General features: G+C 41.2%; 1 long non-coding RNA gene across 1 annotated transcript in view; it reads left to right on the top strand.

The window, feature by feature from the left end:
- LOC118931415 (uncharacterized) overlaps positions 1-15,823 on the top strand; it is a 43,105-nt gene extending 27,282 nt beyond the window's left edge. Inside the window, exon 3 of the long non-coding RNA XR_005032373.2 lies at positions 14,509-15,823. This is a non-coding gene — a long non-coding RNA (uncharacterized LOC118931415). The remainder of the gene's footprint in view (positions 1-14,508) is intronic.
- The last annotated feature ends 5,548 nt before the right edge of the window (positions 15,824-21,371 follow it).

The following is a 21,371-nucleotide window of genomic DNA, read 5'->3' as shown; positions in this document are numbered from 1 at the left end:
AGCCTCGACCCATCCTGAAAATGTATCTACTAACACGAGTAGGTATCTGGTACGCCGTATGGGGGGCATGTTAGTGAAGTCTATTTGCCAATCTGCGGCGGGGACATTACCCCTTGCTTGATGAGCCGGGAAGGGTCGGACCTTGAGGGGGGTATTAGGGTTAGTATGTTGGCAGATGGTGCACCTGCGGGTGATTTGGTTAAGTAGGGTTTTGTCTTCAGGAGAGAGAGAGAAAAAGGATTGTAAAAAATGGATCAAGGATTGGGGGCTAGGATGGAACAGATCGTCTAAGAAGCGGAAGAGAAACTCTTTGTCCTGGAAACAGAGGGTGTCTTGTGATAAGGCTAAAACCGCAGGGGCAGACAGATCGTTGTCTGGTGCTTCTTCTGATAGGGCAACCAACTGGGCTACTCTGTCAGCTTTGTTGTTACCCCTTGTAATGGGGGAGTCATCCTTTTGATGTGATTTGCAGTGGACTATGCCCAGTCGGTGTGGGAGTTGTGAAGCCTCTATAAGTTTGGTAATTAAGGCTGAATTAGTGATGGAATTTCCTTTTGTGGTGAGGAGGCCTCATTCTTTCCATACTGCCGCGTGAGACAAGAGAATGTGGAATACGTATTTGGAGTCAGTGTACAGTGTGAGAGACGTGTCCCGGGTCAGAGTGCAAGCTCTGGTGGCTGCAATGAGTTCGGCCTGTTGATTGGTTGTACCGGGGGGCAGGGCTCGTGCCTCGATGACGTCTTCGAGGGAGACTACTGCGTATCCTGCATAATGGGTGCCCTCATGTTTAAAGGAGGACCCATCAGTAAACCAGATGAGGTCAGAGTGTGAGAGGGCTCCTTCAGTGATCGTGGAGTGGCACGGAAGGAAGTTGTGAAGGGCTTCCAGGCAATCATGCGAGGGAGTATGAGGAGAGTAGGGTAGAGGAAGAAGAGTGGCCGGATTCAGGGGCTGGCAGGGGAGGAAAGAAATGTCTGGATTTTGGAGGAAAGAGGACAGTAAGGTCAGGAGTCTGGAGGGAGGGAGAGTCTGTAAACTTTTGTAGGTTAAGAGATCCTTTAGATGATGTGGGGACAGAATGGTAAGGGTGCCCCGAATGTCAGTTTATGAGCTTCCTTCTGCAAGAGCTGTCCAGCGGCTAATGCCCGTAGGCAGGGGGCCCATCCCCGAACTGTGGGGTCTAGTTGCTTGGAAAGATAAGCTTCTGGGGCAAAGGATGGGCCATAATGTTGGCCTAGGACTCCTAGAGCTTGACTGGACCTCTCATGAATGTATAATGAGAAGGGCTTCGACAAATCAGGAAGATGGAGAGCTGGGGCTTCCACAAGGGCTTGACGGAGCTTAATGAAGGAGTGTCGGGGTGAGGAGGATAATGGTTCTTCAGGGGGGCCCTTGCTGAGGTCGTGTAGGGGTCTTGCCAACAGGGAGAAGTTAGGATCCACGCTCTAAAATACCCAGCCAGGCCTAGAAAGGAAAGGATTTCTGTCTTGGTTTTGGGAACGGGCAGGTCAGAGAGGAGCCATTTTCTGTCTAAGGTAATGGACTTTCTTTGTTGAGATAGAAGGAATCCGAGGTAAGTGACAGAAGGGGAAGAGATTTGAGCTTTGACGGGGGATACCCGGTAACCTCTGGAAGCTAGAAAGTTAAGTAGGGAGGCAGTGTCAAGTTGAGACTGTTCCCACGAGGTACTGCAGAGTAGATCGTCCACGTATTGTAATAAGGTGGACTAGGAGTGATCATGATGAAACTGTTTGAGGTCCTGAGCTAGGACCTGTCTAAAAATATGGGGACTATCTCGGAAGCCTTGTGGCAAAACTGTCCAAATGAGTTGTTCAGAATGTCTTGTGTATGGGTCCGTCCAGGTGAAGGCAAAAAAATCTTGGGAGGAGGGGTCCAGAGGGATAGAAAAAAATGCGTCCTTGAGATCTAGGACTGAGAAGTGGGAGACCGAGGCAGGGATCCGCGATAAAAGGGTGTATGGATTTGGAACTAAGGGATGGATAGGAATGACGGCCATGTTGACGAGGCGAAGGTCTTGGACAAGGTGGAAAGATCCGTTGGTTTTTTTAACAGCTAATATGGGGGTATTAAACGGGGAGTGAGTGGGTCTGAGGTAATTTTTGTTTAAAAGATCTTGAATGATGGGTTGGAGGCCTATAAGGGCCGAAGTGGTTAGGGGGTATTGGGCCTGACAGATATACTGAGAGGGGTCATGTAGTTTGATAGAGGCAGGAGGACATAGAGCCACGGAGGGGCTTGTAATGTCCCAAACTTTGGGATTTACAGGGTGTATGAGGGCAGAACTGGAGCTTTCATTGGGTATAGGGGGCTCGTCGGCTATGAGGGCCATCAGAAAGGGAGTACTGGGGGCTGTGGGAGTGGATATAGTCATGGAAACATGGAGGAGAGAAAGGATGTCCTGTCCTAGTAAAGGGATGGGACACTGGGGCATAACCAGGAAGGAGTGGGAGAAAGGTATGGGATTGTCTTGGATTGTGCATAAAAGGGGGGGTTTTAATGGGAAAATCTGTTTACCTCCTACCCCGACTATAGGAGTAATGGCAGGCGTGGTAGGGCCCCAGTATTCTCGCAAGACTGAGAAGGTGGCTCCTGTATCTAGAAGGAAGGAGATGGGGCAACCGTCTACTATTAAAGTAACCCTGGGCTCCTGTTTGGTGATGGAAATGGTCAGGCGAGAAGTCCCTGGGCCCCGTCAATCTTCTTCTGCGGGCTTAGGATGGGGGTTGTTCATCCAGCCTCCCCTTTGGGTGGTTGGGCAATCAGACCCCCAGTGGCCCTTTTTGTGGCATCTGGGGCGTGGGGTGGTAGGATATCTGGGGGAGGCGCATGCCCTTGACCAATGTCCTTCTTTTCCACACTTGAAACAAGCTCCTGGGGGGGGCTTGTTTGTAGAGGGGCGCCCAGGTTGTGGTTTTATCAGCTGGGCCAACATTAGGAAATTGGCCTGATCAGCCTTTTGTTTATGGCATTCTTTCTCCTCCTCCCGGTTATGGAAGACTTTAAAGGCCACTGTTAGGATCTCAGTCTGTGGGGTAGCAGGGCCCTGTTCTAACTTTTTGAGTTTAGCTTTAATGTCGGGGTAGCTTTGAGCCAGGAAGTATGTCATAAGGACATGTCTTCCGTCAGGCGTCTCTGAGTCTAGGCTGGTAACTGTAATAGGGCTTGAGTGAGTCTGTCTAAGAACTCGGAGGGAGTTTCCTCCCTCCTTTGAATTATGTCTTGGAGCTTTTGAAAATTGACTACTTTACGAGCTGCCTTTTTCAGACCTGCTATTAAGCAGCAGTCGAAGATATCTTGAGAGTGGAGACCCATGGCAGTGTTATAATCCCAGTGTGGGTCTTGTTCGGGGACAGCGGTGGGGCCAGGGGGATAGGTGGGGTCAGTCCTGTGGGTTTCGGTGGCGTGCGTTTGGGCGAAGTCTCAAACTCATCTATGCTCTTCAGGAAGGAGAGTATTGGCCAAGAGCATGAAAATGTCATGATGTGTGAGGCTGTATGACTGGAGGGTCCACTGAAACTCCCTGATATATGTCATGGGATCAGTGGAAAAGGAACCTAGGCATTTCTCAAGTTGGGCTAAATCTCCTAAGGAGAAAGGGACATGAACGCGCATGATGCCTTTGGATCCTGCTACCTCCTGGAGGGGGGCGATAATTTTGGGGAGGCCCTCGGAACCGAGTCTGAGGGGGACTGAAGGGTTCTGGCTCAGTCTGTGGGGGAGAAACAGATGATGGGGCAAAGATGGAGGAGGCTCCTGGGACTTAGTTAGAGGGGGGCTGAAAGGCTCAGGCTTGATCTGCAGGGGGGGAAGGTGAGGGGGATGAAGGCGGAGGTGGTGAGGTGGGGGAGGAGATGGTGGTGGAGGAAGGGGGAGGGGCTGTTGTAGGAGAGGAGGGGGAAGGGAGTGGATGGGAGGCTTTTGCGGGGGAAGAGGTGGAGGCGGCGGTGACAGCGGAAGAGGGTGGAGGGGTTGTAGGAGGGGGAGGGGCTGAAGGGGGAAGCCTGTATGGCGGAGGTTCGTCCGCCGGGTCAAAGGTAATCAAAGAGGGACTGGGAGTGTGTGGAGGGGAGGGAGACGGCTTGCAGGCTAGGAGAACTTGGGGCGGGGAACAGGTGGTGCAGAGGCTGGGATTTTGAGCTAGGAGGCGAAAAGCCTCGATATAGGGAATCTCCTTCCATTTTTTCAGGCGCTGGAAGTAGTTAAAAAGATCGCGAGTGATGTTAGGATCAAGAGCTCCCTCTGCGGGCCATTGGTTGTTATTGTCTAGGGGGCATGTCGGCCAATCTTGGGAGCAGTATTTACGGAGAAGTTTTGGTTTTATATCAGGTGTCAGGGAGAGGGTGGCTAGATGCTTGAGCAGGCATTCAAGAGGTGAACTTTCAGGGGGGATGAGGAGGCTCCCATGGCTAAAGGACAGAGGAGGAGATGAACAGGGGAAGATGAACGGAGATCCTCGGACTGGGAGCAGATGGCAAGGAGACAAAGGGCGTCCCCGATGATCCTTGGGGGTCTGCGGAAACTCGTATACGAGTCGGTTTCTTAGGAAGTGTGGGTCGTCACCCAGACTCCTCTAAGAAGGCAGAGTGCCGGAGTCCAAGGAACCTAGTACTAGGAATATTCGGCGGAAGGAATGGAAGGAGGAGGGGGAGAAAGGGAGCGTTCTCATCCGCAAAGGAGTCACCTCGTTTATGGCTGTTGAAGGGGGGCCTGAGGGTCTGCCGCAGCCGTGAAGGCCTGAGGCGGGGAGAGTTCCCTCCTCGTCCCAGAGCGTCAGGGCCTTGCTGGACGATCACGGTCAATGGCGCTGCGATAGCTCGGGGAAGAGCGGCCCGCCCCGGGGGAAAACTTACCCAAAGGCCAGAGAGGAGTGGTGAGTGTGAGGAGCCAGCGCCGGAAAAAGAGGACGAGGGCAAGCTGCTGCTGGTGTCGGGGGAAGACGGGGCCCAGTTGGGGTGTCCCGTCTCCCGGGTTTCGGCACCAATGAAAGGAAAGGAGCGACACACAGCAGCAATTCACTGGAGAATTCCGCTTTATTGGGGAAAGGTGTTGGGTTATATAGGAAGGGGCATGAGCTGATTGTGGTGTCACTTCTACGGGGCTGGCGGCTATTGGCTAGGTGCTGGGATTAGTGGGGCGAGGGGTGATTGGGCTTCAGGTGGCGCCGGCGGGAACCGAGGACCCGGAAGAGAAGCAGGAAGTTCGCCATCTTATGGGTGGGGGCCCTTCAGCTATTAATCTTTTAGGCCTAAAAACAAATGACAATAGCTCTCAGCCAATGTCCTGGAGCTCTCAATCAAGTTGATATTTTTTTTGCTTGTTTGTTTTATAGAGAGATTGAAGGACAGTTTACATGGTATGCTTTTCCCATAATGGCAAATGTTCAATGCAGCCCAGAAGGTGTAAAACATCCTGGAGACAGTTTAGTGATGAAATGCTGGGTCTTTAATAGGCTTTGATGGGATTAGCTTAGTAATAGTTATATAATGTGTGATGTGTGGCAATGAAAATGCTAAAAGGGCCAATTACTGCATCATAATGGGCACATCTTTAACATACAATGCATCTGTCCCTTTGCAGCGTTCATACGTATTTAAATGAAAGATACTAATCACCTTAGCAATGGCAAGAGCAGCTGTCAGGGATCAGGTAGCAGCTCTGCCTCTGTGTGCACATGGAGCTAAAGTTTGTAATTAAGCCTGTGGGCCTTAGAATCAGGTTTTCTGTTTACCTCTTGGTTCTACCACGTCTTGAGCGACTTTGGATAGGCAACTTAATCATTCTCTGAACCTTGATTTCTTCATTGTAAAATGGGGCTCATACTAGTAGTGTGTGCCTGTTTTGCTGGGAATCAAAGGAGATAACACATGCAAGCGTTAGGCATAAAGTAAGTGGGATATTACTTTCTTCATGATTGTTGGGCCTGTTACTCTCTTGTAGTCTATTTATCAGGATTTTAATGTGGAGATAATTCTTCCCAGGAATGTTTTAAAACTTGTAGAGCTGAGTTCTTCCTGGCAGACAGAATTAAAGGACTATTTCAGCAGAATGAATATATCTTGATTATAAACCTAGTAGCTAAACTGGCTACTGCCCCTTCTATATTTACTGCCAAACACACATGTAATGTGTATCCAAGCTCTCTTGTTTCACCTCAAGGAACATCTACAGTTAGAAGCCCTCAAATTAGGCTGCCTTCATTCTCTTGCCCAGGCCACTACTCCAATTCCAGACTCAGTTCCCAAATTCTTAGTGCATAAATCTGGTATAAATACTTTCATTAAGAGAGAATCTTTGAGATGTTTCCACTGTTGGTTCCAAGCTGAGGCAGTAACATGTTCCTGAGTCCTTCTAATCGAATGAAGGTCAAACCTGAGATACTTGTCCATGTGTGTTAGACTGTCTAAAGTGAAAATTACTATGGATAATTTAGACCTCATGGTCATATTCCACTCTGTTTGCCATGGCAGCTCAGCGTACATCTACCTGTGGGCAGAGTTTCATCCTCACCACAGGACAGCCAACTCTTCTGCCTGCACCTGAGCTGACTTTGACCCCTTGCTAGTTCTGAATGTTTGAAGAGCTTGATATTAGACTCTTGAAACCAGCCTGTGCTGGGCATCCCCTCCTCCTGAGTACTAAATGTTAAGATGCCAGCAAGTTGAGGAGAAGCAGCAAAGAAGATTAAGAAGAATCAACCAATTGAAGTAAGAAAATAATAACTCAGGAGAGAATGGTTTCCAGGAGGCCAAGGGAAGAGGTATATCAAGAATGAGGGAGAGGCCAATGAAATCAGATGCTATTAGTGGATGAAGTAGATGAAAACTAAAAACTGATCATTAGATTTGGCAGTATTAATTAGGTTTGTTTAGTGCATAAATTTCATTCTATCTTTAATTCTTATAAAATCTCCATGAAGGTAACTATTTCGCATTTTTTGCAAACAACCTAAGACTCAGGATACATAACCTGTCTAGATTCACACAGATAGAAAGTGGCAGCATTTAGGCTTGGATTTTCTGACCCCAATTCCCATTATTTCTGATATCAGGTATTTATCTTTTTGTTTGATTTTAAAGCACAGATTTCCTTTACTTAGGAAGTCACATTTTAAGACTCATTATGCATTGTAGATATAAGATTTTGTTCCAATTTTATGAATTTTAAGTATTAGGAATCTGGTAGGACAATATTTTTTGAAACTCCTATCCTATCTGGAAAAGCTAGACCCGAGCATGACCATCTTTAACATTCAGTCCTCTGAACATCCCTGTATATTTTGTGGAAAGTAGAATGGAAAGAGTAAGAAGTAAAGGGAGAGAGAACTAATACACCCTCACATAAATCCTTTCCCTGAACAGCTAGTGGAATAGTTAGTGGAAACAGTCCCTTGAAGAGACTTCTGAGAAGGTCACCATGTGTTGGCCATGGTCATTCAGTGTTCTGGGCAATGCCAAGGCAGCTAGTAGTTCTGGGACCAACAAGCTCAAAGATTCCTCCAGAAATAAAACCTGGGTATAGAGTCTGATTTTATTATTTCCATTTTGCTGTAAGCAAGCACATGTGTGCAAACTATATCAAGATTGTCTCAGTCTTTCAAGTGCCTTCTTAGCTTTAGATTATCCTGTGTGTCTTTAAAGAATAATGTACGTGCAAATAGGGGAACATTTGTGCACAGCATGCAAGTACTGGAATTCAGGAACTAGCATCAAGAGGCTCTTCTGCATCACAATGATTAATGCCTTAAAAATGGAACACTCAAATGAGAATGTGCCTATGGCTTTGTAACAATGTGAACAGGACTTCTATGATATGGGACTAATGAATATTTTTGTCTGTTCATGGATCCAGATGGTTGGGTAGACTGAGAAATGCCATAGATATTAATTCCTTGAGGATAAAACAAGAACAAAAGGGAGATTGATTTGACTGAGTCACTGTTCTCCAGTGCTTTTGTCCAACATGGGAATTTCTAATACTTCATTTTTCTTACTGAAAAAAAAAACCCAACAGTAATGTTAGAGATATGATGATGGTGCAACATGATAGAAAAAAACAACCTGCAAATAATTATAATATGCACAAAGTGGTTTGCTTCTCACAGATATTAAATTCACAATTACCCACCAAATAATTTCAGATCAGATGTCTTCTTTCTGCATTTCCTTTGCTTTTCCACAAGCCACAAAAGACAGCTGTCATCATGAGCTTCATCAAAACCTGAAAAAAACAGTCATGCTGACAATTTAGCACCATAGACATCAACAGTAACTTTTAGGATAGTCAAGATGAGAAAGAACCTCTTAAAACTTAACTTCCTTTTGTGACATTTTGTGATATAATTCTAGAGTTGTAAAATACTAACAGGGAATTTTACTGAAAACCCAAGGTTAATTAAAACAACCAAGTCATAGGCTGGTTCTAAGTTTTACAGGGCTGTTTTGAATAGTTTAAAGGAAAGACTTGTGCTGAGTCAAAGTGCCTGGTCCATCCAGAGCCGTATGAATGTCCAAGACAGCCACAAAAATGCTGAAGAAAGTCCACAGCCTTGAATTCAGAACCTCCGTGACTGGGCCTATTGTTTGTGAATGTGATTGGAAAACTAGTGTTCAAGTTGCAAAGGAATGAAACCTGCCTGATAAAGAAAATTGCTTCTGAAATGGCAGTGGCCTGAACAGATTCTGAAACATTGAAAAGACTCCAGGATACAAAATGAAGCTCACGGATGGATGTTAAATCATTTATCAATTAAAGCTTGATGTGTGTCTAGGGTGCATCTAGGCAGGACAGAAAGGCATCAGCTCAGGTACAATCAGGATTCAGCCACCATTCTGCCATTAAGTAGCTGCACATCATCTTGGGTCACTCTGCATCTCTCAGTGGTTCTGTTTCCTCACTGGTAAAATGTGGGGAGAGTGATTTGCTGCCTCTCCCAGGATTAATGAGGTGGTATTCACAAAGAGCATTGTATTCTTAGGAAGGAATGCTCTGTGGCAAGACATTATAGGGCAATAACATCAAGCATGTTTAAAACAGATGCCTGCTGTTACCAAATGGGTGCTACAGCTGAACAGTCTTGTATCCCAGATACACACCAATGCGTATGGAACCGCTTATGGGTAACAGATGACAGGCTGAATAAGTGAGATAGTTGATTATTATGCAGAAGGTAGTTCATGCTTAAAAAATGCTTTATGCCCACTATTTCATCCTTAATACACTTAAGATGTACTTGAGAAATTCCATTTGGATAACCATTGGCCATTGATGGTGGAAATTAGAAATGAAGAAAAGGACTGGGTCACGGAGTCTGTTTCCCGGGAGACAACACAGAAGAAGCCATTCCAGCTGCAATGCCTGGATGCTCCTGCTGTGTGTTAACTCAGCCTCATAGACTTGCCTCTGCAGCTGTGGTGATGATAAATGCCAGACTGAGCCCGGGATGGCTATCCTTGGACTCACGCTTCATGGTTGCCTGAAATCTTTTGTACAAGGACCACACTGGAATTGTCCAGGATCCACAAGTAAACGGCAAAGCTCTGTAATCAGACTGGCACCTGGGAATGGCCTTCCTTGCTTGTGCAAATTATTCAGACACATGTCCATTCATCAGGCAGATCATAAGCCAGCTGCCTCCTAAACAGAATCTTTTTCTTTATTTGGAAGTTCTGGTATTCACTTCATGATCAAATTGCTGAAATCAGGTCACTTCCATTCCCTTAACTAAAATCCTCTAATAGATTCCTATTGCACTTAGGAAAAAGATTGCACCCTTTATGACAGCCATCAAAGCCTTATTTGAGCTAGTCTCCAACCTCCTCTTGGACCAGCTTAGCCTTGCTCACCGTGTGCGCTTCAGGCTCATTCCTCCCCTAAGCCTCTGTCTTTGCTGTTCCTTCTGGCTAAAGTCCTCTGCCCCAATCAGCATATACTGGAAGCTTCATCTCTCAGCTTGAATGTCACTTCCTCAAAGAGGCCTCCCCTCACTATCTCACCTAACATCCTGTCCTCCCTCCCTACCCTGCATCATATCACCTCATTATATTGTTTTTCAAACACTGGTGGTAACTATAATTATCTTATTCATTTGTTTCCCTGGTTATTGTTTTCTCCTCAATGAAGTAGAGAGCTTGACTATCTTCATCACTACTGTAGCCCTTGTGCCTGGAAGAGCACCTGGAATAGTTCATTCCTACCAATGTGACTTCAGTGGATGAATTAATGGGCAGCATTCACAATTTAGATTTCTAAATTCTTTATGGAATTTTTTAATACTAGTCACTGTGACTAATTCCACATGGTGATATGTTTGCTTTGAGGAAGCCCTTTGTCTAATATATAGTTAATATAGTCTGGGGTCATTCCCTTCATCATGACTTAGCTTTAAAGCCAAGAGAGAACTGTAGAGTGTGGGATTAAGAGAAAAGAGCTAATTTTGGAGTGAAAAGACTTATTAATGCACTTTTAGTTTCTATATAGATAGAGGGCATCACAAGAGACCAGAGCTCAAATTTCAGTTCTTACTCTTATTAAAGAATGTTGGAAAGAAATCCAACCTTTCTGATTTTGTGTTCTCATATATTGCCTATCTGATAGATATCTAAAGGGTGATATGAGGACTAAGTGAGATAATGTGGCTGAAAAGCCTCAAAATTTTTAACATGCATTTTGCATGTAAGATATCTGTGTTTGCATGTGAGTGTATCTTCAGTGATATATCTGTCAACTCCTGTCTTTGCCGAGTAATCACTTTTCATTCCTTTATATATCTGATGTGCCCAGTTCAGTATGTATTCAATACATCATTGAATGAATGAATGAATGAGCGAATATTGTTATTATTCCTATCTTTCTCTCAGCCAATCTCTATCTCTTTGTATGTATCATTGACTGTATTTATTTTTCACTCTCTCTCTTTTTACAAAAGCTATTAACCATTAAATATAACAGTTTCATAGGAACCTCTTCATTTAAATTGATTTCAGTATGACTTTCTGTTACTATTGTTGGTGCATATAGTCTGGACGTGGGTGTGAACATGCCAAGGCATGTGAGGGAGAGGTGGGGGGTGTCTGTACAATAAACAATGTGAAAGGCATGGATCACACTGGCCATGGTCTGCTGGGGTATACACTCAGAGTATTTGAGACGTTTTACTAATCACAACTCCAGCCCACTCCAATCCATGTGCTGTAACCACTGAGGAAACTGAAGTCAAGACCTTTGTGAATCATGTCCTACATTGTTGGGCAATACCTTTATTTGGGGATTTGGGTTATTTGTAGATTGCCCTTTTTTGGTATAAATGAGAAGGACTGTTTATTTCCATTTTGCAATAAAAAGCTACTGGCTATTTAGCCAGAAAGCAAATATTTTCACTTTGAATTGCTTTCTGGACATTTTTCCAATAGTGTTTGATTTGAAGCTGGGAAGCACATTACTCCCCTTCCCTCCTTCACGCCCCCTGTGCCCCTATTTCCTGGTTTTGATCCCATTGGATCAAAACCAATGCTTCCCCCAACAAAAAGTCAGGATTCTTTGATTGCTTCTTTACTATATGAAAGGATCAGAGAGGTTGAAATAAATGCCTGTTTGGTCCCAAAATTCTGCAGTCAAAGAAAGTCTGCCAGCCAACCAGGTGTTCCAGAATATCTTGCTGTAGGCCAGTCTGCCCGGAGACTGGCATTAAAATATGTCTGGACCTTGGTATTTTCTGTGTAGCCTAAAATGCTATCTTTGGGTACATTTATTGGGCTGCAGAAATATTGTACAAGCTGCATAGTGATGAAGTTACGTATGTCTTAGACATGTTCTCCAGTCATAGAATATTCCTTTTTCAGACCTTTGGATCCCTTAGGTTGTTTTTAGATTTAATTTTAATTTTCTACTTTTCCATCTGGAAGCACTGTCCACTCTCCATTTATTTTACTAAAATTTCCCAGTTTGTTTGTTTCTTTATCCATTGAAAACCATACTTCCAGGCCTATGTATGCCCTTTACACAATAACACACATACACACACACAAAACAAAACAAATTTAAAAATCTTAAATTTAAGAGTTTAATTTCATTTCCAGCTGTAACTTACTTTTGGTAGCCTGGCTGTCCTTTATTTTAATCATTTCCACCCCTGCTTGGTTCAATTGAATGCACTTAAATCCCTATTGACTCATAGTCTAGGTATTTAGTAGATTTGTATCTTTCCCTTTTATTTTGGTGACATTGCTTAGGTATGCCCTGCCATTCTTGACATAGCTGATAATGGGAAACCTTTGAAAGACATTTTTCTTACTTTTTAATAACAGCAAGTAACAGCAGTTGAGTAAAAATAAGAATGAAAGAAAAATAAAAATAATTTCAAAAAGAATCAGCATGAACAAAACAGTCATGAATTGCAAAATTTCAGAAACAGCTTGGGTATTAATATTTCAGATTCCTCAAAAGTAGGTAAACTGTCTTCTTCTCATTTTTCCATAGTGTCCTTTAAGTAGAGGATGAAAGATGCTTTGCAGAGGTGAATAAAATTTACTGCCCTATTATTATGGAGAGCTGACTCATGCTTTCAAATATTTTGAGTGGTAGGAAAACATAAACAGAAAATAATTTTATGAGTTTTATAAATGTCTGAACCCCAGGGAAATATCCAGCTGGACCAAATCTGCTTCATCTCTCTTGGATGCAAAATATACATCGGCAAATTAAAGGCTTTGAGAAGTCGTATAGTAAGGAAGCTGCTTTTCATTTGGTATTTCTCAACCTTTAGTAGATAACGCAAGTCCACAGAGCAGGTTACAGAAAGAAAAGACCCTGATCATTCTAAAAGCAGAGGGTGGGCATGGTGGGGGCACTTTCTTCACCACGTGATTAGCAAGAGCGACAGAATCAGGATAAGAAACATAGTTCTATGGCTGCCAGTCAGAACCTTAGGAATTAAAGCACGAGATACACTCCTGAGAGGTGAGCCTCTGTCCAAAGAGAGAGCAAGACTGGGGGAAAGAAAAGGAGCTGAGGTGTTCCACGTGACCTGAGCAGGCCCGCAGGAAGACTCCCCCTTCAGGGAAGCCAGGCTCTTCCAACTTGGTTGGATATTTGAATCATGTAATTGTTTTATCTTGCCTCGAAGACAACTGATATTCTATATATATTCTATAAATATATATATTCTCTCTCTATATATTCTATAAATATATATTCTATATATATTTTCTAACATATATATGGAGAAAAATGACATTCCTGAGTCATAAATTCACTAATTACTCAGCATATCCCTGGTGAGTATTCATAACCAAATTTTTAAAGCAGGTTCAAATTTTTCATCCTTGTTTTCAGTTTAAACCACATCAGATTTCCTACACATCACACACACACACACACACACACACACACACACACACACACACACCACTCATGCCCACATATCTGTTTCTCATTCTGTGATGACATGTAATGAAAGGTTATTGTGAACCTGGTCTGCATAAGACAGCTGCCCTGCAGATGTTCCAGAATTAAATGCCCTACACATTAATGTTGGCTTATAGGAGTCTGAAGCTCTCACCCCAACTCAAGCACTTGAACTCCTCATTCCTCTTCGATTTACTTTCATACTGAATGATTAAGGGGCAATATGAAAAACACATGTAAAATGCTTACTGAGTTTCCTTTTCTTTTCTTTCTTTTTTTCTCTTTCCTTTTCATACTTAAAAACAATGAGGGAAAGCCAGTGCAGAGATACTGGGGCCAACCAGTGGTTTACTTTGAAGCTTACCAGACACACTAGGGAAATTTGCCTGTACATGGCTAGTGTTTGAAGAGTCAGATCAAAGAAAAAAATACGGAGTGTCAGAGCCTGGCATCTCCTGGGTTTGGATGACCAGAGTGTAGTGTCCAAGGCAATTTTCGTTTCTTATCCATCTTGCATTTTGTGTCACTCTTCTCTCCAAAAAGTCCTTGAAACAGAAAGGTTCTGTGTGAACAAAGATGCAAACTATCATATTTTAAAAATGGAATTGTGAAGTACTTGGATTTAGATTTCATCTGGGGACTCACTGGATCCCTGAAAAGGTTTAACTCCCTGGTAGTGAAGTATTTCACCCTTTCTAGGGATATCCTCTAATTTCATTTAGCATCTAATTATTTTTTTCCTTAATTTCCCAGCATTCCCAAAGGATTAATTGTCTATAACTTTACCCTTGCTGGAAGCAATAAGAGAAATGTCAAAAAGGACTCTGGTGAGATTGGGTATGAGAAATGGGGTGATACACAAGTGGCCTAGACTTTGTACCACTAAGATGTTACACTTTTCAGACAGGAACTTGTGACCAGCCTGTGATCTTCTGAAGCTCCAAATGGAGCCATCGTAATCTTTCATGGAGAGTGTGATGGATGTTTGTACTCCAAATTCAGAGCTGAGCAAGGACTACCTTGTAGTGGTAAGACAAATGAAAAAGTCTGTGTCTTGATCATTATGATTTTCTGCTATTCTCACAGACTCCAGATCCCCAAAAGAATAGAACCATTTCATTCTGCCTTCCACTGCCATGTCTTCTCTCTGTTTCTGCTCTTCAAAGATTCTGAGAATCATCTAAGTCTGCTTAAAAGGGCAGATTTTACATATGTTTCTGACTTTGATTTTCATAAGAACATTCCCCAAGATTTCCAAAAGGCCAACACCTTGAAAAAGTAGGTCAGATGATTTAGTACTTGTTTTTTGAATGTTTTAAATGTTGAATGCAACCTTGATTGGTTCTAGGTGTGCATTTAGCATTTAATTAGAAATCTATGCAATGACCCCTTTCCCACTTTGTTTACGAGAACATTTAGTATTAGACAACTATGTCTGTGGAGCTGGGGTGACTTTCAGAAAGGGAACATATAGCCAAAGTTTTGTTTCTACTTAAGTGTAAGGGCAAAGCATGGCCTCACACATACAAATTGTTAAAAATTCATTTCTGACTATGTGTCTGGACACCAGAGTATCATTTGCTCTTGTATTTCATAATTAAGTCACTCTAGGGTTAGAGTCACTCATTCTATTACCATGATAGATTTCAGTTTCCATAATGAGCCCATCTGAATTCCAGCATTGATTTTCTTTTCCTTGGGAAGAAACACAAAATCATTCATTTGACCTCGAGTTGTCAATTCATCAACAGGCCAGGCTCTGTGCTTTGGGACCGTATAATAAATAGTTTTGCTACTGACCACAGAGTTGGATGGAATGATCCCTTTCTGTAGAGAGAACAGGGGGTAATCCAAGTGAGGGCACATGGGGAGTGATTTCTCTTGCCATCTGCATTTTGCATAGGATCATGTAACTGCCAGACCAGCAGGCCTGTTCATTTACCCTGTCAGCTCCAAACAGAGCAGATTTCAGAGAGAGAAAAAAAAAAGCGAAATCCAAACAGAGAAGTGGCTTCTGTTTTCTCTTGTCTTGACATCCTTGGTTCTTAGTCATTAAAATATTTCTTTACTCTTTTTAGACAAAATATCCTAAAATCTTTTCCCTTTAAAAGTTTCCAAAGCTCACAGTGTGGCAGCAGAGTCTCCTCATATGTTTAAGAAATAAGAAAACAAACATAAACCGTTCCCCCCATCCCATTTGAACTCCTTGTTTTGTTAAGTGTTTGTTATTACCCTTATCATTAGGATTCGTTTAAATATATCCTCAAAGGTTTGGAATAAAATTCATTAACACATATATGCTAAAGGTCATGTCTATATACAAATGTGTTTGGCTAGTTTGACTAAATACATGAAACTACTTAGTAAGTAGAATGAAAATTTAAAAACCTTATCAGTTTTGGGGGGATGTACATCTTGTTGAGTAATTTGGATGAAATTTCTACTTTTTTGCTAGGTGTTCATGTCCCATAGATCAATAGACAAAATAAAAGACTAAGAAGAAAATTCACCTGAGAATAGTTACAGATTTTTTTTTCCCAATGACTAAGAAACATGGCATTATAGAATTTTATGCTGTACTCAGTTCTCATTTGTGTTTGTCTTCAGAATGACTAAGACTTTACTCTGGTAGATATTCTACTCATTAATACTCAACTTAGTGTTAACTGATCCTTTTAAAATTCATTGTCATTTTATGACAATGCTGACTTTGACTGGTGGTGGCTGACATCATGAGAAGAATGAATTGTGCACATAGAAGATTTAGTTTTTACTTTTATGTATTCTTATGTGTCAAAGTACAGAAAAGTAATAGGAAACCTGGGCCAGTAAGAAAGGTTAGTAGAAAGTTTTTCCCTGCTGCTGCCTCGATTGAGTGTTGCACAGGTTGCTCTCTGGCCAGGGGTTGTAAGTGGTACTTCCTTTGTCAGTGTGGAAAACTTCAGAATGAGCATCCTCTCAGAAATCTCAGAACAGCAGCATCATTTCTACTTGCTGTTTCCTTGGGATGTTCTAGAAGATAAGACTGAAGAGCATGCTGATTTTGAGAAGGGAAAAAGGCCAGTCTTAATATCAATGCCACAGGAATCAACCTGTAGTCCATCCCCTGTATGTCAGGGGTCTCAGCACACATGTGCTTAACAATATTAAGGACTTTGTGATTTACAAAAATTAAAACCAGCCCTCGATTCAATGTGTATCCATCCTTTCCTGGATTATAAGACTTATAGGGGAAGGATTTGTGCTTTGTAACTTCTGAATCCTTCAAGGTGCTTGATAGTGAAACAATGACAGTACTTGTAACACCCGAAGCTAGCAATTATTAAGTGTTCACTATAAATGAAGCAATATACTAAGTACTTTAAAACATTAACTTATTTCATCTTGATTATGATTCTACTGTGTTATTGTAAGTATTCCTACCTTATAGATAAGGAAATTTAGGCTTCAAAGTTATATAGCTTGCCCAAGGTCACACAGTTGATGTAGTTGGTTGAATAGTGGTCCCCAAAATATATGTCCAAGTCCTAATCCCCAGTACTTGTGAATATGACCTTATTAAGGAATAGGGTCTTTGCAGATAAATTAAGTTAAAGATCTTGAAATGAGATCATTCTGGATTTAGGATGGGCCTTAAATCCAAAGACCCGTCTCCTTATTTAAGAATCAAGAGGGAGATTTGGGACATGGAGAAGACATATGAAGATGGAGGCAGAGACTGGAGTGATGCATCTACAAAGAAAAAAAGGAACATCAAAGACTGCTGGCCATCACCAGAAGCTAGGAGAAAGACATGAAATAAATTCACCCTCAGAGCTTCCAGAAGCGACCAACCCTGCCAACACCTTGATTTCAGACTTCTCGCCTCCAGAACCGTGAGAAAATTTATGTTGTTTAGAGCCACCCAGTTTATGGTCATTTGTTACAGCAACTGTAGGAAACTAATCCAGCTGGTAAGTGATTGAACTACATCCAAAACCAAGCACCAAAGCCAGTGTTTTGAGCCCCATTCTTTATACATCTGTTGTATTGATGAGGCCAATGCTATGCAAACAATAAATGTTGCTGGGTTTAATTTTATTTGGAAGAAGCAGATGAATGAACTTTGATTTTATTTTTCTTTGGAAAAATGTTACTAAAAGAATGCATTTGGAGTAAGAATGACTGTGTATTTTGGCTGTAGCCATTTTGAATAAGTGTAATTATGTTCCCATAAAATTTCTCTTTTGTTTCCATAAATAGGCAATTATAATCCCAGAGATTAGTGTTTTTGATTCATTGATCAGGCATTAGCTGAACATCTCCTAAAGTGGCAAGGGCATAAATTTATTGAATGCATCTGAAGACTTCCTAGTGCAAGTTAGCCCACTGATGCAGTCTCAACACAGAGAACTCCCCACAGCATCTTCCAGGAGCACCCTTCCTCACTTACTCTCTTATTTTTTCTGTATTGGGCATGATTATTTTAGTTTATAAGCATCTCGTAGGCCTACAGTTTACTCTGCAGATATATAAAGGGTGGAGTAAGAGAATAGTGAAGTGAGCATGGAGAAGAAAGAGGAAGGGCATAATCTCAGGGATTACCCATAAACTGGCAAGTGCAAGAGGAGAATTATCAGGAAAATGACTGAAGAAAAATACAACGTTTTGTTTGTGGAATGTGTTTGAATAAATAGTTGCCTTAAACTTGTGCCATCAGTGATTTCTCTGAAAGAGTGTATTGTAAAGAACATAGAGCAGAAGTATGTACTACTCTCCTTCTCAATTTACATTAATTTTGCTTTCTGTAAGAAGCATTCTTTTCCTGTGCCCATTGTCAACACCATCCAGGGGCCACAAATATCAAGCAGAACAGCCACCCCACAACTCTCTAAACTGTGAGGGTGCTGGAAACACCTAACCACAGTGAAGACTCTCAAATCTCATTCTGCGAAAACCAGTGGCTTTTTCAGAGTAGCATCATTGAGATGGCAGGACATATGTATGGCTTTTTTCCTCCCAACTGTTTTGTATCATTTTTGTAAAATTTATTTCTCATTTGAATGCCATAAGTTTGGCATTATTATCTCTATTTTTCAGATGAGGAATTGAGGCATGGGAAAGTTAAGTGGTCTGCCCCAGATCACATGACTTCGAAAAACTCAGGAATCTCTGGGGATATTTCCTGATCTTTTCCTAATTGGGTGAGTAGTTGGGAGTTGAGAGCCTCTGCTTCACCACCCCATAGGCCATCTGGGCCACTCTGAGTCTGGTGCCATTACTGACAACTAGCTGTAGAAATGCTTTAAGAGTCGGATGCTACACTAGACTAAAACAATAGGGAAGGAAAATGAATTAAATATGTATTTAATTCCAGGAGGGTTATATATGTCTCATTAAAGAAAATGCCCTGGAGCTGCCAAGGTTAAGTTTTTTCCCCTAATTTCCTTGGGGGAAGATAAACTAGACAATTAAAAAAAAATACTGTTGACATTGTTAAATTCTAAACCTCCCTCTGCTCATACCAGCAACTTTCCAATAGCTAAATATGAGCAATTCAGGCATAGGTTCATAAGACAAAGTGAATCCACTCATATACAATTGTCCATTTTCCCAGCTGTTAAAGTGCAGATTTCCAGGAATTAAATTAAAACTGAAGATTGCCAGCAACTATTTCCAATAAAATGTGTCTTGGTGCTTAACTTAGGGAGATGTGGTTAAAGATCTGTAAGAATATATTTATCCTTGAAGAGAAATGCCTCTTCAGAGACATTGATAAAATACTTTATTTCATTTTAATTACCTTACTCTTTAATAACGTTTTCTTCAATTAAAAAATCATCATCTTAAATCTACATAAAATTATTTGGCTTTTGTAAACACATAAAAGCCTCAAGAAAGAGAATAAAAAGTACTTATAACCTCACCATTCGACACTATCAACTGGTAGCATTTTGAGGTATAGTCTTCTAGTTAGTTGTGCTTGGTTGTGTATGTGCACATGTGTGTGTGCATGTGTGATTTTACAAAATCCAAACCATTCTAGTTTAATATATGCTTTTTACACTCATTCATATATTATGAACATTTTTGCCATAATACCATCATTCTGTGGCATTATTTTAAGTGGCTTTATAATATTTACTTAATTCTTATCGTTTTCCATTATTTGAAGTATACATATTGTGATTAACATCTACTACATAAAACTTAGACAATGCCTCTGATTAATTTCCTTAGAGGAGTTTATGATTAAAAGAGCATGCATATATTTAAGGTTTTGGATACGTTTTGTCATTCTATCCTCCTAGGAAGTAGGAAACATTTACACTTTTTACCAGTAGTTCCTTAAAGCCCGCATTTTCCTGCATCCCAGCTGGCACACTTTGTTTCAATCATTTCCAATTTGATACACAAAATATAATATTTCATTATTTAAATTTACATCCGTTATTAGGAACGATAAGAATTCATCTATTATTCACTCATTTTTTTCTTTCTTTCTTGAATTGTCTGTTATATTGAACACATTTTTAGATCTTTATTCTTGTTGTTTCTGTTGTTGACGTCTGAGTGCTGTATAAAGAGAATATTTTTCCTGCCATGAATATCTTTTACAATATTCTTTGTGGGAATTTTTCACTTGTTTTTAATTTTGTTGATGGCTTTTTTGACACTCAGATATCTGCCTTTTAGGTAGTTGAATCTATCAGTATTGTCTTTTATTAAATCTACCCTTAAATATTTGCTTAGTCTAACTTCCATGTCCCAAGATCAGAAAAATGTTGAAATTTTCTACCAAATTTTTAAAACAGTGTTACTATTCATATTTACTTCTTGAGTATGTCTGGAACTTAATTTGGCATATGTTATGAAGGAAGAACTTAATATTCTCTTTCATATTTAGTCTAGCAACTAAATAATGCATATTCCTCTAATGATTTGACAGGAAACATTTTCTTTTTTTTTTTTTTGTTAGAAATTATTTTTATTTTCATTTTTTTAGAGAGCATCTCTCATATTTGTTGATCAAATGGTTGTTAACAACAATAAAATTCTGTATAGGGGAGTCAATGCTCAATGCACAATCATTAATCCACCCCAAGCCTAATTCTTGTCAGTCTCCAATCTTCTGAAGCATAACGAACAAGTTCTTACATGGTGAACAGTACAAGGGCAGTCATCACAGAAACTTTTGGTTTTGATCATGCATTATGAACTATAAACAATCAGTCAAATATGAATATTCATTTGATTTCTATACTTGATTTATATGTGGATCCCACATTTCTCCCTTTATTATTATTATTATTATTATTATTTTTAATAAAATGCTGAAGTGGTAGGTAGATGCAAGATAAAGGTAGAAAACATAGTTTAGTGTTGTAAGAGAGCAAATGTAGATGATCAGGTGTGTGTGTGTAGACTATATGTTAATCCAAGCTAGACAAGGGCAATAAAACATCCACGGATGCAGAAGATTTCTCTCAAAACAGGGGGGGTGAGGTTCTAAGCCTCACCTCTGTTGATCCCCAATTTCTCACATGATGGCCCCCCTGCGACTGTGCCTGTCTTAGGTTGTTCCTCCCTTGAGGAATCTTACCCGTCTCTGGCTAACCAGTCATCTTCCGGGGCCATACAGGGAAATGTAAAGTTGGTAAGTGAGAGAGAAGCCATATTGTTTGAAAAGGTTAGCTTTTTACTTCTTTGCAGATTTATGCCCTGTGGCTGGTTTCTATGCCCAGCATTTGTCTTGAGGTATCTTTAACACTTGGAGGAATTATGATACTTGGTAAATTCGATATGAGGCACGAATTCTATTTAAGGGTTGTAATTAGGAAGGAAGAAGAAAAGCTATAGAGGTAGCAGACAGAAGAAAACATGGGAAGATTGATTATTTCTTTGACAAATCTTCTTGTAGAGTAACTTCAGCATGTATAGGTTTTAAACTACTAATGAAATTGCACACA

Source organism: Manis pentadactyla, chromosome 11 (genome assembly GCF_030020395.1).
Source record: "Manis pentadactyla isolate mManPen7 chromosome 11, mManPen7.hap1, whole genome shotgun sequence".
NCBI classification, from domain to species: Eukaryota; Metazoa; Chordata; class Mammalia; order Pholidota; family Manidae; genus Manis; species Manis pentadactyla.
This window is presented reverse-complemented; position numbering and strand designations above follow the sequence as displayed.